Raw genomic sequence first — 17,660 nt, 5'->3', positions numbered from 1 at the left:
TTAAGCCCCAAGTCTTGAGTTTCATGACTCTCTTAGATTTTTTGCCTACTTGTCTAGATTTCTTTCTCCTCTGATGTTTTGTTTAAATTCTTATTTTTGCAAGTGACACATAATGGTGTGTTACTTCTTAAAATCAATTTTGTTTCTTTTGAGTTTTCGGCAGACAAAGTCCATCCTCGCCTTAGCACTTTGACATATTTGTCCTGACATTTTTCTATTATGGTGATAGGCATATAGTAAAAACTGAGGTTATATTTTGAGTTCGTATAATGATAACATAAAATAAATATAATGAAATGTCTTAATCTGAAGTGACAAACAGACTTGCACAGAGACAGTTCTATTTTAATTACCATGTTGGGGTTCAGTTGTCTCTGATATTATACATATTAGTCTATATACAGTATTAGTCTTTAATATATGTGTTTTAGATTCATATAGTATAACCTATATAAAAGGGGAAACAACATCAATGAGTTTATTCATTTTTAAGAAGAAAAATGGAATTCTATACTTTGTGAGTGACGTAACTTTCTCATTTATATAGTATAAACAATTACACACTCTGTTAAAAAAAACACAGCTATATCCCAGCATCATGTGATTAAAAAACAAAATCACTGAAAGCTGGCCCACCTACTTACAATCATGTCAGTGCCATTATTAATTTACTTAACCAGTCAGGATTCCATCCTCTGATCTCATATACTCTTTCTAGGAATTAGTTTACACCAAATTATTTGGGACTTGAAGCTAAATTAAGGTCATGGTTGATTTGCCTTGGCACAGTTTTCAGGGAATATGTCCTTGAAACAAATTCATCTAATAGAAGAAATCTTGAAGGGGGCAAACAAAGGCTTTCAATGTACAGAACAGATTGAAGAAAATCTTTCTGGAAAACTCTGGGCATGTTTACATCTGTTTTCAGTCACGACTTTAACAGCTACAGAATGCTCTTTGTAAAAATTAAGGACACCCTTTTGAGGAATGATTTGCACAAGATCTGGATCTTTCCTTCCCGCGGACGTAAAGCCCTTCCTTGGGATTTAAAGACATTGAATGTTTTACATTCTCAAGGCTGATGGGGAACTAGCCTAATATATTTCCCAGAAGGGTTTCTAGTTCGATTGTATTTAACGAATCTGACACTTAAATGAGCAGTTATCACACTCACAGGGCATAAGAGAAGAACCTATGCTGTCTAAGGCTGTTAGCCCACCCATTGTCTAAAAAATGACGTCTCCATTCTATTTCAGCTTTCCTTCTTGCAGTAACTGTGGACGCCTTTATATTGTTTACTTTGGTTTTCTGTTTACCTTTTAAATATGAGTTGCGACCATTTTCATGTCAAGTGTTGCCTGGGCAATTAGTTACAACTCTTTTGCCCATCAAATTATAATTAGAGAGGAAAAATTCAACCAGCAGTGAATCTGGAATGTTCTTTTCACCATCTTGATGCTAACTGCAGGGCTCTGACAGCTTTCACAGCCCTCCTTACCAGCTTTCTCCCCTGTCCCTTAATTATGCTTTAGCATATATCAAGCTAGGATACATGATAAAATTAAGAATGAGAGTGCATTCGGTCCCCAGCCCCGAAAAAAAAAAAGAAAAAAAAAAGCATAACTAAGAATGAGAGTGCAATGGGGACAGGGCTGTGCCAAGGACTTTGAAAGGTCTCAGAGTTTGTACCACCTGCAAATTAATGAGTTTGCCTGCCGTAGTTTCACGAGTGCCTGAAGAAGTCATAGGAAACCCTATATCCATGTTCATGGCCCAGCAGGAAGCACTGCCATTGGTACTATTGTATTCAGTTCTTCTGGGACTGAAGTTTTGCAGGAATGTTAATGCTGACCCTCAAATAGATGTTTCCACACAGAAGGAGCCATGCTACACGGGAAAAAAAAACCCCAAAGCTTGGAGATCTGATTCTTTTATAATGATTAATGAAATATGGCTGCTCTCTGTCCTAGAAGAAGCAATTTTGGGTGCGGAGAGCATTTCGAGGGCTTTAATGCCGGTTGACCTCAGATGCCAAATGCTGGCATTACAGGAACGTACCGCTATGCTTGACTGGAAGATCGTATTTGTAGTGTGTGCACAAAAGCTACTCTTACACTGCAGAAAGAGATACCATCTTTGTATTCCAAGGTGCACTTTATACAAATACACTCGATCGGAGTTCAAAACAAAGAGCTGTTTCTGCTTCCATTTCCCAGATGTGTAGAACATGGGCGACACATGGAGAACTTCTGCTCAACAAATAATAGCACCCACTGCATAATAATAATAACTTAGTTTTTGCTTAAAATGATGATTTTACTGCCTCAATATTTAGTTGCAGTTATAAAACATAGGCCATTGGAATAGCAGGGTACAACAAGACTCAGAAATTGGGGTGCAGACCGTCTGACATTAACAGCTTTTCTTGCTGCTCGTTCTAAAGGACTGAGGTTGGGTATGGGGAAGCAGATACTTATTGCTGATATTATCACTTCTCTTATCACTTGTAAGTTATGTATTAGATTTGGTATATGAAGAGAAATCAGGTTTTTATATACTATTTCTTCTACCTTTGCATGCATCTTTATTATCTCAACATGATACTTTATTTTCAAGATTAATGAAATAAGAATCTAGGCATAAAAGAAAATTCACTCAGAAGGACAAAAGATTTTGTAAGGTTAAGAAAGCCAACGTCTGTGTTAAATGATTTATGGTTCCCTTCTCTGCTACCAGCATGTTCAAAAACTTTCAGATTTACCATTTTTAAATGACAGCAGCTTCAAAATCTATAGTAGCTCAATATCATACCTGGCAACTGAAATTAGCATAGTGAAGATATAAAATAGTTTCATCGACATGCGGATGCATCCAGCTGCCTCTTTCCAACCCAAACACTGCTCTCCCTTTCACATTAATCAGTGGCAAGGACCAATTCACCCACTCTGTATAATGTAACATCAAAGGAATTTTACAGATGTGCTAATATTTAACATTGGAGAATTGGACTTTCCATCTAGAAGAATACACTGGGAACCATATACTGGTTGTTGTGGCTAATATTCTATGATAGAAATATACTGTAATCTTTCTGATCATTAATCAATGGACAGTCATCTGAGCTATTTATAGGAAATAACTATTAAAAGTAAAGTTTGTGTGAATATCTGTATATAGGTTTTGGTGTGAGCATTAACAATTCATTTCTTTAAGATTAATATCCAGAAACATAATGATATGATCATGGTGTGGTCAGCATAGTTAGTATTTTGAGAAACTATCTCTCTTCCAGAATGGCTATAAAATTTTATATTTCTAAAAGCAATGCATGTGTGTCTGAGTGATTCTGTCTTTCTTCGTCATTATAACCAAATGGTATAACCAAGTGGTAACAAAATAATATTATAAAGAGATAGTGATATTTTATTGATATCCTCTTTGATTAAATGCCTATGTTTTGGCTCTATTTGACTTTGATTTTAAGCAATTTTATATTGATTTTGAGATTCCTTAGATTATTAATCATTTGTAGAACAATTTCCAAAAAATTTCTGTGTCTATTAATCATTGTTCCATCCATTTAATGCTTTTGAAATAGATAATACTCAAGCTATTGATTGTATAGTTCACTAGTTGAGCTTTGATATCAAACCTAACAACTCTTTTACTAGATTAAGACAAAGATTAATTGTATTTTTCTCTAAAAGTCTTGAATTTAAATCCAATGCTCCCTTGTGTTTAATTTCCATAGAAGTTAAGTCTTAAGGTAAATTCATTTCCTACTGTTATGGAAAGTGATCCGTGGTCTTCTGTATTCTGGAAGGAAAAAATACATACTGTTGGTGTCAACATTTCTTTAAACATTTGGGAGTTTTCTGTTGAAACCATTTCTCCATAGAGACGCTATATGTGAATCTTAAAATTGTATGTGCCACTTCATTGGTAGCTCCTTGGCTATTAGGATGAACTGGGGTAATTTGTGTTTTTCAAAGGATGATCTTGCATTAGGATGGCATACTTACCTGGTGATTGCTCCTTGGTTTTGTTTTATTGACCAACTGCCCATCAGTTTCAGAGAGAGGTTTTGAGTCTTTGACTGTAGCTTTTGATCCATCTCTTGCTCTTTTCAATCCTGCAAATAACCAGGTCACTTATTTTGCTGTCTGTTGTTACACTTGTGCATATTAAGATTGTAATATTCTCTTAGTTGATTGGTTCATCAGTCCCTTTATATATGTGTAGGCATTCCCAGCCTCCTCAAGACCCATCAAAGACACATGCTTACCCTCTCCCCCTGTACAATTCTGTAGTGTGTGTTATACTCTCACAGTTTCTATGTGTCCTTACATTTCAGTGAAGCTGTTTTTCAATACAGGATTTAGTTTGTTATGTAGCTCTCTAGGACTATCCCAACTCCATATAATCTCACTGAACTATGGCACAATTTTCAATAAACTTAATGAAGACTAAATTCTTTCTTCTGAACTTCTCTCCCTTCTACTGTTCTTTTCTTTCAGTCCTCCTTGTTTATATTGGATATATCATTCATTGATCTCATTAAATTCCTTGGTTTGGATAATTTTAATTTCCCTTTCTTCTCCAACACTGATTCTTTTTTCCTTTCTGCTACTCAGCTTCTTTGTGAACTATGCGTTTTAAATTTTGTCTTCCAGCTCTAACATCTGTGGAGCTATCTCATAGATTTCCTATGTTTTACAATGTTTTGTCTACTTTATGCATCTCTAGTATAGTTAGGATTGTTTACTGATCATTTTATCATGTCTACTTTATTTCATATTTTAAGGTTATTCTAATGGGTCTGTCTTTTCGTCATTTGTATGTATTTGTTGTCATTTCTTCATTAAATTCTATATTTTTCCTGATTATTACTATGAAAAATGACTTTTGGTAGAAATTATTTCTATGAGGCTCTGAATTTAACTTGAGGGTCAGTTTTAGCTTACGTTCTGGGATGAGGGAAGCAGCATAAGTGGGGTTGCTAGCTCACTATGGCCAAGTAGGTGAAATTCTAGGTCCCTCACTGAGATGCCACTGACATCAGAAGGTGGGATTTCATGGCTGCTGACTGCAGGTGGGAGCCTGCCTCCCACTGGGCTAATGCTACCTCCATGGATGGGAAGGATTATGATTTATTTCTTCTCTTTGTATGGCAGCTATGGACTCATATGAGAAAAGTGGAATCACCCTGGACAAAGCTCAAGTCCAGGTGGATCAAGGACCTCCACATAAAACCAGATACACTCAAACTAATAGAAGAAAAAGTGGGGATGAGCCTTGAATATGTGGGCACTGGCGAAAATTTCCTGAACAGAACTTCAAAGATCAAGAATCAATAAATAGGACTTCATAAAATTGTAAAGTTTCTGTAAGGCAAAGGACACTGTCATTAGGACAAAATGGAACCAACAGATTGCGAAGAATGTTTACCAATTATACATCTGATAGAGGTCTAATATTCAGTATATGCAAAGAACTCATGAAGTTAGACTTCAGAGAATCAAGTAACCCTATTAAAAATGGGGTACAGAGCTAAACAAAGAATTCTTAGCTGAGGAATATCGAATGGCTGAGAAGCACCTAAAGAAATGTTCAATATCCTTAGTCATCAGGGAAATGCAAATCAAAACAACCGTGAGATTTCACCTCACACCAGTCAGAATGGCTAAGATCAAAAATCCAGGTGACAAGAGATGCTGGCAAGGATGTGGAGAAAGAGAAACACTCCTGCATTGTTGGTGGGATTGCAAGCTGGTACAGTCACTCTGGAAATCAGTCTGGGGTTTCTCAGAAAATTGAACATAGTACTACCTGAGGACCCAGCTGTACCACTCCTGGACATATACCCAAAAGGTACTCCAACATGTAAGAAAGACACATGACCCACTATGTTCATAGAAGCCTTATTTATAATTGCCAGAAGCTGGAAACAACCCAGATGCCCTTCATCAGAGGACAGAAAATGTGGTACAGTTACACAATGGAGTACTACTCAGCTATTAAAAACAATGACTTCATGAAATTCATAGGCAAATGGATGGAACTGGAAAATAACCTCCCGAATGAGGTAACCCAAACACAAAAACACACAAATGATATGCACTCACTGTTAAGTTCATATTATCCCAAAAGCTCGGATTCCACAGACCACATGAACCTCAAGAAGGTCAATCAACGTGCAAATGCTTCAGGTCGTCTTTGTTATTGTAAAAATATTAAAAATTAAAATAGGTATTGGTTATCTCTTATCCCGCTAGGTCTGCACCACGATGCCCCAAGATATCTGCTAGATATCTTGGTGGAAACACATACCAACCTCGCCGCGGCGGCCCAGTGTCTCCAGCCGCTGCACACTTTCTTACACTCAAACCCTCACATAGAAGAACACACAACACAATAATCTTAGATCCAATTGATAAGATATAATTGCCCACTTAAACATACGAAGCCCGGTACCATCTATCCCTTGAGGACATTAATAACAATCTGTAAATACACAGAGTGGGATCTTTACATTGGCCTCCATCAGTCCTGCCATGGCTTCTTGGCCTCTCCTCTTCCTTCCTTCCTCTCTCTTTGTTCCAGTCTCCTCCTCTTCCTTCAAACTTTTCTCCCACCCATCCTTCCTTCTCATCCAATGACAGGCCTCCTTCTATCTTGTACCTGCCTCACCTGTGACATCATCCCACACTTCTTAGAAGGGGGAACAAAAATATTCACAGGAAGAAATACGGAGACAAAGTTTGGAGCAGAGACTGAAGGAATGGGCCATTCAGAGACTGCCCCACCTGGGAATCCAACCCATATATACAGTGACCAAGCCCAGGCAATATTGCTGATGCCATGAATTGCATGCTGACAGATACAGCTGTCTCCTGAGATGCTCTGCCAGAGCATGACAAATACAGAGGCGAATGCAAACAGCTAACATTGAACTGAGAATGGAGTCCCTGTTGGAGGGCTTAGAGAAAGGACTGAAGATGCTGAAGGGGCTTGCAACCCCATAAGAACAACAATACCAACCAACCAGAGCTCCCAGGGACTAAATCACCATCCAAAGAGTACACATGGGCAGACCCATGGCTCCAGTTGCATATGTAGCAGAGGATTGCTTTGATTGGCACCAATGGGAGGAGAAGCTTTAGTTCTGCCAAGGCTCGACTCCCCAGTGCAGGGGAATGTCAGGCTGGGTAGATGGGAGCAGGTGGGTAGTTGGGTGGGAGAATACCCTAATAGAAGAAGGGGGAGGAGGGACGGGATAGGGGTTTTTGGATGGGAAACTGGGAAAGGGGTTAACATTTGAAATGTAAATTAAAATTATCCAATAAAAAAAGAAATGGAATTGTCCCCATTGGGAAATTTCTGATACTCATGTTCTGCTGACAGCATCCTTATGGGAAGGAGGGCATGCTTTCCTCTTACAAATAGGAGGGATTCCCCAGCTCTCTAGGGTTTTTTCTTCATTAGTACTTTGCTAGGCAGGATGGTTGCTAGTGGTGAAGATGAATATCCCAACTCCTGCTCATTTTTTTCCCTAGCATTCCAGTGTCAGAGGTAGAGGGCTACTGATGACAGATAGGGGAGACAAACTGAGGATCTAAGCTTCCTACCTGGCCCCATGGTCATAGGCTGGTGCTGCTTGACTAGAATAATTCATTATTACTCAGTCTCTCCAGCTGTCTTCCTAGACAGCTTATTTCTTGCTCTCTTGGATAGAAAGAGTAGCCTTTTGTCATGATTTTTTAAAAATATTAATAAAACCCAAGGTTCCTTTCTGGCTTGCCCAGACCTACTCCCAAATGAACCAATTGTTCTAAGAGTGAGAAATTGTGATAATATGTGTAATTAATTTTTAAGTAGATCTCAGAGTCACTATATTAAGAAATATCTACTCATTTTTCCACCACTGGATACATTGGTAGCTAACTTAAGCTTTGCTTGTCTCGTGGCTGAGTAATCAAAGGCCCCATTCTAGCAGTTAGTGTTAAGTTGGTAAACACTGTCATGGAAGGAGCTAGAGGAGAATCCTCATGATGAGAACAAAATAGATAGATTACCAACTTAGGGAAAAATTAAAATATTTATAATCTTTTTAGCATTTTTGTTTGATGTTTTTCTTATTTTTAATGTAATATATAAAACAAAATGAGAATACTTGTGTTCAGTTGTTATAGAAAGTATCTGATTATAACTATAAGAACAATTTTATATCTGATAAATGAGTCCCGGTAATTAGTAATACTAAAATACACTATAAACCATCTTAAAGTGACAATTCTTTCCCTTTATCATGTTAATGCCTGTTTCTAAAATAATAAAGTAATATTTTAAATTTTAATATTGCACTCAAAGAACAGTGACATTCCAGTTACTAAATCTACATGTAATTCCTTGCAGAGGCAATGCATGTGGTGAGTCAAGACTGGTGGAGGACGTATGATGTTTGGAGGGAGTAGAAAAAAACCTTGACTTGAGGGACAGTGATGGAAACTTGGTTTGGCTTGCTGGTAGAGCTAGCTGTGCAACACTTATGGTCTTGCATCTTCAATGGTCTTCCCTTTGTTGGAAGAAGCACAGCTGAGAACCTTTTCTGGGGTTCCTGTTGGCCCTGGTCCCTCCTGCTGATTCATGCTGAGGCTGAAACCTGACTGTCTCCCCTGGCTAGTGCTAACTCTGTTGATTCACGTTTGCTATCCAGGCTCTACTGAACTGGACTGCTGTAGTATCTATGAAGTGTTTATGAGTGGATCAAGTTGCTGCTGCTGACCTGTGAACTAAACTGCCGATTTCCTAATAACACAGTTGGGAGTTGCTCCAAAGAACTCTCTAAGCAGGTTCCCTTCCTCATATCTTTTCTTTCCCACTACCTCTGGTGGGTGGTGGGCTAGAAGGGAGGTTAAAGAATCTAAGAGCCATCACCCAGATGCTCAAGCCAGGTCCAGTGTGGCCTTTCTCTTCCTGCTACATGAAGATCCAGATATAAAACTAGAACTCTCTAATACCTCTCCAGCACTATGTCTGCTGTTCGTTCTACTTCCCACCATGAAGATAATGGATTAAGCCTCTGAACTGTAAGTCAGCCCCAATTACATATTTTTCTTTATAAAATTCTCCATGGTCATGTTATCTCTTCCCAGCAATAGAAACCCAGAGACACTCTATATATTTTTTCCTTTGTACCTAATTTTCTCTCTGAGATACTCTCCACTCTTTTCTTTGCCTTCTCACCTCTCTTTGAATTTTAAGCCCGAGAAAATCTTTTCTATCTTTTGACCCATCCAAAGCGATGTGGGTACTGAAGTCATTATTTGTCTTCTGGGTTTCTGTGACACCATTTTAGGGCAATTGCTGTTTCACTGGTTTGATATTCAATAAGGCTTCAAGTTGCATATGGTTTAGAAATATATTTTATTTCTGTTTGTATCACTAGACCTGAACAGAGGAAGTATACATCATGACATTTTTCTGATTGGATGGAATGATGGATGAGTGAATTAATTATTTGTGATTTGAAGGATAAAGTTATCACAGGATGGTCATATCGCTTTGGAAGGAGTTGTTAGCTCTTGAAGCAGGATTTACACTGGTGGAGATGGATGCATGTATTCAGAATTACTGAGTAAATAAATAATGAAAAGAAACATGGGAGTTCCAGGAGTTTCAAACAGCTTATCTGGCTTGAATGACAACCAATAGATACCATGTTGCTGGTTTTGGTTTAATGCAAAGAAACCACTTCGGCTAAAGCTGAAGAGACTGAGGAGACAGTGGAAAGCAGGAAGACAAACTCCTGCAGTCGTGTCAGCACTTTAATCTCTTGCATATGTTAAATAGAAGATTTACTTGTCCTGCTTGACTTTTGATGATAATTGAGAGAATATCAAATTTTAGAATATTTGATACACATAAAATATGTCTCATAGGACCAATATTAAATATTTTGCTCCCAGCTTGTGGAACTTTTTGAGTATTTCTGGAATGTATAGGCCATGGGGTCTAGCTGGAGGACGTACTCTACTAGAGCAAGGCTGTCGGGAGTATTTCTACCTTGCAGCTTCTCTACGCCAACCTCTACTCTGCCTCTTGTCCACTGTAAGATGAACATCCCTCCACTGATAAACACCCCATAGCTATGCTGTTTCATTAACTGTAAAGAGGCTATGTGGCTATGGTGTAAACTTTCTAGAATAGCGAGTCCAGATAAGCAGTCAACAAGCAGTTCTGTAAGTTGTTTGTGTAGTAGAACTTGGTCACAGTTACACTAACAATAGTATATTAGCACTCAGTGTTCCTGAGGGAAAAAAATCATGCTTAACGCTTTCTCATCCTGAGGGATAGTTTATTTTCTAGGCAATAGTCAGTCCAATATGAGGCTGGTATAGAGAAGAAGAGGTGGAATGAAGATCACAGATGTGTGTAGTCATTGTTCAGAATGTGCTAAGGTTTCAGTTAAGTGAAAAAAGCAGACGGAATGGAGGGTAGCAGAATAGGAGATCTCTTAGTTGATTCTAGTAGCCTTAAATGACAAGAATATTCAGTTCAGTTAATGGTGACAATGTTAGTTATTTAATTATACATGATACATATCAACAGATTTCATACCACACTTTATAAGAGTCTTTGAGAATCTACATCTAAGTGGTACCTGTGAGTGTTCATGAGGTGACACTGAGCTCCAAGACTCATTATGACTTGTTCAGCAGTATTCCTCTTTCTCTTCAACTTCATAGATTTTCTTGCTTATTCTTGTTTCCAAACGTACATTTGACAGTGGGCAAAAACATTTTCTCTTCACTTGCGAGTGTATTATTCAAGCTTCTCTTCTGAAGCTTGGGACAACAGAATAGAAATCCTTAATTGTTCTTGGAATTTTCTGAGCTCCAAGGTATCTTGGCCATTATAGCAGCCCAGTGGATCTTCTTTAACTTTGGGTTTTCTCTCAAACAGAAAAGGAAGACTGAAAGTAACACTTCAGAATTGTTTAAAAACTAAGGCTGCATCTCATTTAAAGGAGACATAGCCAAATAAAATTAAACAGCATCAAATTCTATTTTTTCTCTTGGATATCTAAATTTAACATTATAATAATATTTTATGAGTCTAAGAACTTTGCTTATTGTGTACTTTATGATCTGTTTTTAATAACTAATATAGCATTTATTCTTAAGTAAATTCCACAGTAGATATTTGTGAACTGATATATTTATTAGTATACTAAGGTATATGGTTCTAAATTGATAATGGATAGTAATTATAAAAATAAGTGCTGAAAGGCTATGCTAATTACTCATAATAGAGAATCATGTTAAGTTTTTTTTCTAGTTTCCTATGTAGACCCCATATTTGGCCTGATCACACCTATTGGCTTATTTGTATAGATCCAGAGATGATTCTAAATAAAGTAAAATGCAGATTTTTGAATTATGTATCAATGGCATTGATTTATGATAGGTAGGGTTTGAAGAGAAATAGGAACATGTAATTTAGGCAAAGCACTGAGAAAAGTCTCCCACTGTTGTCTTTTGGCACTGGAATTGTAACACAGGGATTGATTTGATGAGAGTGTGAGCTAGACATTGGTAAGAGGCACCTCTTTAAACTGCTTGAAATCAGACAGGGTTTGCACAAACTCCAAATTGAGTTACTAAAGCAAAGAGGAGAAGGCCTGATTGTTCTTCCATACCTGTCTTTTTTTTTTTTTTTTTTAAAGAAAATGAAGTTTCTTCAAAAAATGACCCATTGCAGAGCTGGGGAGATGGATCACTGTTTAAAAGTCCTAATGCTTTCCAGACAAGTTAGATTCAGTTCCCAGCACCTACATGGCAGCTAACAACAGATCCTGTCAAGTTCTAGGGGGAGCCACTGCCCCCTTTTGGCCTCTGTGGACACTGCACCCATGTAGTTACAGGCATTCATGTAGTAGGCAAAACACCAGAACTCATAAAATAAATCTTTTTAAGCATCATGATATTAGATAATTTTAGGCACTAATCATATATGGAGGCTCTTAAGAAAATACATTAAGTATATTGTCTGTGTTATGCATTCTCAGTAAAAATAGGAAGTAATTGTTAAGTACACAGCCAATACATAGGGTTATTTTCTAAATTGTTGTATATACTGAGATATTTTGGAACCATGTGCATCTAACATTAATGAGATCATTTCCAAGGAAAACCTAGCTCAGGAAATCATTCTACTTCTCTACCGACTATAGATATTGATTGTAAAAAAATTATTCACATGTGATGGAGAGAAAACTTCTAAGTTACTTATTTAATATGTATCACTTTGTTTATTCACAGGTGTTGGTGAGTAGAAACTACATCTTCCCTGTGACAACACTAGGTATCCACCATGACTCGTTCTCAACTTGTTTGGGAGTTAATGTTGGTGAGTCAAATAGATGCTTCATTTCCAAGGGGATGCATCTCATTAAGGACAAAACTCAAAGTAATGTGTTCTGAGTGGGGAAACATAAAACGAAAACAGATATCAGACAAACAAACAAAACAAACAAATTAACAACAACCTGCTAAAATAGTCAACATCACATGGACCAATAAGGAACTAAAGGTTTTGTTAAGTGTGTAGGGGATGGTTATCCCAGTTGGTTCTTAAATGATCAATAAAGATGCTAGTAACTAATGGCTGGGCAGAAGAGTTGAGACTTCCAGATTCCTGCAGGCAGGCTAGCAGATGCAAGAGGTGGAAAAGAAGATTCACTATGCTTGGGAGGGAGAGAGAGAGAGCAACCAGCCAAGTTCGATCTTGGGTGGAGTGGCCATTGTCCACTTCCCTGAATGGGTGGGTCTGGGTTAGCAGGCAGGAGATTAGAAATGTAACTAAAGTGAGGGCAGATTTAGGGGCTTGAGCAAGGAGAAGGTAACCAGGCAATTTAGGGTGAAGGCAGAATTAGAGGTGTTGAGCTGGGAGTGAAGGTAATGGCACATGAGCTGTGGGAGTCTTAGAAGTGTCCAACCATTGAGCAAAACAGCATATTAAAAACAAGGTAATGTGTGTGTGTGTGTGTGTGTGTGTGTGTGTTTATATGTGTGTCTGTGTGTGTGTGTGTGTGTATCTGTGTCAGTGTGTGTAATTCAAGGGAACCTGAGCGTGGGCTGGTAGTGCTGTGCCGTTCCCCACCCCCCATGCCAACGCCCCCTGCTTAAAGCAGGGTGGTAGAAACTATGCACTATGTAAGTGAATACTGCTGGACAGTTTTGGGAGTGATCGATTGCCTCTGAGAACAAATGCAGACATAATCCACTGTGATTGGAGACATGTAGTTAGAGAAAACTACCTCTGTTTCATGACTCTCTTTAGAATCACCTTCAAACTGCAGCCATCGATCATGGCACTGTCTGGGGAGGAGTAGAAACTTCCTCAATATGTTATTTCTGATATTCTTAATAACAACTATGAGCTGTATTGATTTGAAATTACAAGGAAAAACATCTCCCTAAGGCTAAATGATACACTAGATTCAAACACCAACTTGTGTATTGGACAAGTAATATTCCAATAATAATCTATAGCCAATCAGTCGTTTAAAATGTAAATAAAATCCATTTACTTATTTATTTAGTTTTTTTTTATGACACAGCATTTCTCTGTATAGCCTTGGTTGTCCTAGAACTCACTCTGTAGACCAATCGGGCCTCAGAATCACAGAAATGTGCCTACCTGTGCCTTCTGAATTCTGAGGTTAAATGCATGAACCACCACTGCCCCACTAAATTTATTTTTATTGAATACATAAAACCATAAATTTTACATAGCCAAAGGTACCATGTGATACATATATGTGACTGGTATAATATTTAAATCAACAGATTAAATATATTTATCTCCTTACATATCTACTAATTTATTACCAAGATAATCAGGATTCTTTCTTTCGGCTTTTTCAAATTGTGCAATAAATTTGAATCATATTGTGCAACATAGGCAATTTAGTAACTACATGATATTGATATTTCTGATCCATTCACGCAAAATAGCTTTACATTGTATTCCATATTATATTTTTCATAGTATTCAATAATTTTAGAATTTCTGTGCCCATGTCATTGTAACTTAGACCACATTAATTAACCTCTCCTCATCCCTTGCTCTGCCTCATAAACAGATCCTGGTAACTACGTCTGTAGTCTTAACTGCTGTAAGATCATCTTTCAAAAATATATATTCAAATTAGGAGTGAGGTCATTTGATACTAGTGTTTTTTTTACTTCAGTGTAAGCTAATTGATGTTTTGTTTTCTCTACTAAAATTTGCGTAAAATTTTATTTCCCATTCCAATTAGCACCTACTAGCAGTTTTATTGAAAAGAAAAGGTCAGCTGGCTATATGCAAATGGGTTCTCCACTCGGCTTCTTTCTGTTTGATTGATCCACATGGCTTTTTGAAAAACAAATAAAATGTTGTTTTGATCACTATGGCGTTAGAGTATACATGTAAGGCAGGTGAAGTGTGCCTTTGTTCTTTGGTTGAAGATTGTCTTGTGTTTTTGGGATTTTCTGGTGGTTTTGTAGAAATGTAAGTTTTTAACTCTGTGTTTGCCTTTGTTTAATAATAGCACCCATGAGTTTTTCTCTATAAAACACTCATCTACACAGCAGTGACACTTGGCTTCCTCTTTTCCATTTTGATTCTGCTTTGTTTCTTTCTCTTACCCAAGTTCTCTGACTGTGTCCTTTGTTCATTTTGAATGCAAGTGTGCAAACTGTGCAGAGCAATAGCAGGCCCGACAGAGACAGATTTTCACTTTCCTGTGCACTATGGCATTAGCCATTCTCATATTATATTTGGCTTTTGGGATGTCTTGATCATGAAAAAAATCCAGAATTTTATCAAATACATTTTTCTCTATCTATAGAGATGATCACATAGTTTTGTCCTCCTGCTCTTTGTTGAGGCCCAGATCATGTTTGGAGCCTTCCTTGCATCTATGGAATGATTCCCAACTAATGGTTGTGAATAATCTTTTCAAATTGCTACTGGGTTTACTTTGCTGTTTTTTATTACGTGTGTGTGTGTGTGTGTGTGTGTGTGTGTGTATACATCTGTGTTTTTGTCTGGTTTTACCATCAGGAAAATGCTAGAGTTGAATGGAATTGAAAGACTCCTTCCTCCTAATTATTTTGCAATAATTTAGTAAGTCTTGCAGTTAGTTTTTTTAATGTTTGGTAGACACTATATGATTCTGGGCTGTTTTATTATTGATCCTGTCTCTCTACTTATTTTCTTTTTCTTCATAGTTCAGTCTTGGTAAAATGATGTATTCAGGAACTGCATTTAGTTGTGCATAGTAGTTTCTAATAATCCCCCCTTTTCTTCAGTGTCATTTTAAGTGATGCTCATTTCACCTGACTTGCTTTATTAGAATATTATCCTTTTCCTTAGTTTTGCTAGGACTTTGTCAATTTAATTTAATTTCATATAGAATTAGACCTTCTGTTGACCATTTCTCTTCTTTATTTATGATTAGTCTCAATTTCTTGGTTTGTACAATTTTCTTTTTCTTTCTAGAAATTCTGGGTATGGTCTTTTCAGTTTTACTAGTCCCTTGAGATGCAACGACAGTTTATCTTAGATCCATCTGTTTCTGACGTAGACATTCCCTGTAAATTCCCTCTTCATAGCCCTTTTGCTCTATCCAAAGCTTTTGGAATGTTGTTTTAGGCAATCTTTCATTTGCTTCAAAAAAAATCTTTAATTTCTTTCTTGATTTTTTTTCCCTTGAACAATAGTTTGCTCAAGAGTAAATTGCTTAATTTCTATGCATTTGTACAGTTTACAAAGTTTTTCTTGATAATAGTTTCTAGTTTTATTGAGAGATACTTCATAAAATTCCAACATTCAAAAAGTTTGTTTAGTTTTGTGACCTATCAGCAGATCTGCCCTGCTGAATGCCCCACATGCTGTGGAAATAAAGAAGGTGCGTTCAGTAATAATGCATGGATCGTTGTGTGGATGTTCATGGGTACATTGGGTTGAAGGTGTAATTAATTAATTGTTTTCTGTTAGTTTATTTTCTGTCTGCATGAAATTTTCTGTCAGTTGGCTATTGTAGGGTGCTAATGCTCTACCATTACTGTGTGCTTGCTTTAACTTTAAGTTCTAATTGGTATTGACTGCTTATTTGTATGCCCTGAGACTGGATCATGTAAGTATTTAAGGTACATTAAATGCATCACTGAATTGACTCCTTTACCACAGAACATCCTCCCTCATCTCTTACTGTTTTACATTTAGAGTCCATCTTAACATAGATAAGTATGTGTTGGATTTCATTAGCATGGAGTAGCTTGTTCTTGTCTCTCTTTTTTAATATAATTAAGGTAACTTACAATTCCCCTTATATGTATATTTAATGCTTCCTGACTCCTTCTTCCACAGAATTTACCATTACTCATAGTTCACAAGGGAGGATTATGGTCTCATAAACCCTTTTCCCATCTAGGACTGGTTGTTGTAGGTCTAGTCTTATGTAGGCCCAGTGCAGAGTACTGATTCCTCTGTGAGTTCATGAATGCAATGCCTGTGTCACACATAGAAGATAATATTTCACAACCCTCTCTGTCTTCCAGCTCATATATTCTTTTTGCTTCCCCTTCTAGGATGTTCTCTGAGCTTCACTGGTGTTGGTATAAGTTCTTGGTTTAGAGCCAATCACTTTACAGTTTCTTATTCTTAGTAGCTAGAACAACCATTATAAAAGAAACTTCTCTGATTAAGAATGAGTGTAACGTTTGTCATAGGTGTTAGAAGGCAGTTGTTGTCATATCAATTTAAGATACATCTTTTGAAGTGAGATGGATTTCTTTGAAGAGACATTAATTGATTCATTTAGTTATTCTATGTATTTTAATTGGAGACTCTAATCCATTTACAATCAAGGTAACTCATAGGTAAGTTCTTACTATTACCCATAAAGTAACTTGCTTTCTATTTTTATTGACATGTCTGTCTGCCTATCATTCCTTCTTTCCTGTGATTAAGAGACTTACTCAAGCAGAATGTTTTGATTCCTTCCTTCCTTTTCTCAGTTTGCCTATTGTGGATATTTTGGTTTTAGTTATGAAGCTACACAAAATGCCATTTGACTAGAGGAACTTCCTTTGCTTTGATAGCAGAATAATATGCCTCAAAGATCAGAAAAGGCATAAATGAAGCACAAAATAACTTTATACTTTATCACATTTTAAAGTTTTCACTATTTGATAGTGCTTTTTCTATATTGTCTATCTTTTAACATCCCATTATAGCTATTATTTTAATTTTTCATTATATTCAAACATGAGTTGTTTATATACCATTTTAACAGTACATAGTGTCTTCTGATTTTATGTCTAGAATTACTTCTACCAGGGAGTTTTATATTTTCCAATGCTTTTTCCCTACTCATTTTTTATTTTCATTTGAAATCTCCTAACTAAAATCTTACATTAGTTTCACACTGGAGAAGTTTTTCTTGAATGTTGTTTGTATGAGAATGCCTTTGCCCCAGCTTTATTTAACTAGCTAACTTCACTGAGTATGGTATTTCTGACTGGTGATGTCTTATGCTGTAGTACTAGAAGCATCTCAGACTACCCTACAAGCCTGAGAGGATTCTGCTGAGAACCCAGGGGACT

General features: G+C 37.0%; 1 long non-coding RNA gene across 1 annotated transcript in view; it reads left to right on the top strand.

The window, feature by feature from the left end:
- The first annotated feature begins 12,357 nt into the window (after nt 1-12,357).
- The window catches only part of LOC116906299, a 28,809-nt gene continuing 23,506 nt past the window's right edge, over nt 12,358-17,660 (top strand). The window contains exon 1 of the long non-coding RNA XR_004388591.1: nt 12,358-12,411. This is a non-coding gene — a long non-coding RNA (uncharacterized LOC116906299). The remainder of the gene's footprint in view (nt 12,412-17,660) is intronic.

This window comes from Rattus rattus, chromosome 7 (genome assembly GCF_011064425.1).
Source record: "Rattus rattus isolate New Zealand chromosome 7, Rrattus_CSIRO_v1, whole genome shotgun sequence".
In the NCBI taxonomy this organism is placed as follows: domain Eukaryota; kingdom Metazoa; phylum Chordata; class Mammalia; order Rodentia; family Muridae; genus Rattus; species Rattus rattus.
Note: the sequence above shows the minus strand (reverse complement) of the source record. Positions and strands in the feature narration are given on the sequence as shown.